This window comes from Phascolarctos cinereus, unplaced genomic scaffold, assembly GCF_003287225.1.
Source record: "Phascolarctos cinereus isolate Bilbo 61053 unplaced genomic scaffold, phaCin_HiC Scaffold_3;HRSCAF=262, whole genome shotgun sequence".
Classification (NCBI taxonomy): domain Eukaryota; kingdom Metazoa; phylum Chordata; class Mammalia; order Diprotodontia; family Phascolarctidae; genus Phascolarctos; species Phascolarctos cinereus.
This window is the reverse complement of record NW_027555736.1, coordinates 93,070,272-93,072,219: the sequence shown is the minus strand read 5'-3', so window position 1 is coordinate 93,072,219 and position 1,948 is coordinate 93,070,272.

The following is a 1,948-nucleotide window of genomic DNA, read 5'->3' as shown; positions in this document are numbered from 1 at the left end:
CAAACAGGTAGTAAATGTCCGAGTCAGGATTCAAACTCAGGGCATCCTCACTCTAAGTGCTGTGTTCTATCCATTGGGTAACTTGCTTATACCTACTTTCCTGTAGGTTGATGGATCCATGATTTGCTTTCAAACTGACTTCTTTCCTTTTAGGCTTTCAAATGGAGCCATCCAAGAGTTAGCTTAGACCTTAGCAACCCCTGAAACATCAGGGCATTTAACAATGGTTTCTCTAAGCTCAAAGTCTCCGAGATTACTAGAGATGGAGTATATGTGGTAGATAGCACATTTCCAAGGTTTTTTTCCTGCCCACTTTAACAATTTGAAAGCATTTTATTTTGGTCTAAAGGTACCAGTTCCCAAACTCTTAACTCAGTGCAAATTTGGTAAGAAAGTCCTATCTCTAAAGAATCATATCACATGTTTTCTCTCTACTAAGACACCTTGGTCTCTCTTATGGACACCTGGTATTTGTCAGAAGAGGATTTCATGGAGCATAAACTGTTTCTGCGTTTGAAATTCTCCAAGGGAAAAAAAAAAAGTACTAGCCAACATGAATGGCTAAAAGGACAGAGGCTGATTCACATTCAAAAGTCATTCTCTTCCCATTGACAGTGACCTGGGAAATACTTCTCCTTTCCTATCAACGTGTTAGTAGAACCAGCTCTAAACTCTAAAAATAAATGGAAATTTCTTGAAATAAAAGCATGTTTGGAGAGTGTACATGCTTTCCTTGGTGTGCAATTTCTTTAAGATGAGTCTAAAATCATTAAGCTGATGCAAATTTGTCCATTAGGAGCCACTGTGATATGTTTTGTTGTTGTGGTGGTTGTTTTTGTCCTTTATCATTTGTTTTCAAAGGAGACCAATGACCTCATGGGGTGATGCCTTGACTCATGTGTGAAGTGGATTTAAGAGAGGCAGAATTGCATGAAGTTATCAGCCTCACTGTCTCCTCCAGAGTCATTGAAGTCCAGTCTTGACAAAAGTCAAGACAACTGGCAATAGTTCGGGATTCAGTGGATGACCAAGGCATCTTCAATGTCTTACCAAGCTCTAAGCACTCCACAGTACCTGCTTCAGCTGCCTTCATGGCTGTTGGAACAAATCATTCTCATACCCCACTACTGTGGGGGAAGTCTTCACATGCTTGGTGCAGACATCCCCCTAACTCACTGACAGGTTTGAATTCTGTCACCCTCAACTTGGTTGAGCCCATCTATTGAGATGGTTTTGCCAGGGTGTGGCTGTTGTACATGCTATAGCTTCTCGGAGATACAAGTGAGAGTTGAATGAAGGTGGACACCAGAGGTGGATGAACAGCCCTGAAAAGGGCTTAGCAAGCCCTCACAGTAGAAGTGTTAGTCTTTCCTCCTAGTCACTACACCCTAGTATGATATAGTGAGGAAATCACTGACCAAGGAGTCAAAGGACCTGGATTCCAAATCTAGCTCAGATACTTAATCACCTGGGCTCCCCCCCTCTCCCCCACCATCAAGTCACTTAACCTACCTGGGACTCAGTTTCCTCATCTATAAAATGAAGTGACTGGAGTGGATGACCTCTGAGGTCCCCTGAAGTTCTAGATCAGTAATCCTATAACCCTCCAAGTATATGCACAACTAGAGACCGTAGATATCTTCCCATTCCTGAAAGTCTAATCGTAGTTAGAGAGGAACAAGGAGGAGCTCCTATTCTCTAACTAGGTTCAGAGTTGTGCTGGGCTACGCGTAACCATTCTGCAATATTACCTTGAGAATCATACTTCTCAGCAAATGAGATAGTCAACTCAAATTAACTAAGTCATTTTTCATCCAGACCTCCACATTTCCTTAAATAGAACCTCATTCTATAAACAGCTCTGCTCACCGTGGCAATCAGCTTTTATGTGTTTATGATAATTGAAGCTTAAAGTGCACACGTGTCTCCTTCTCTCTTTCCATATCCC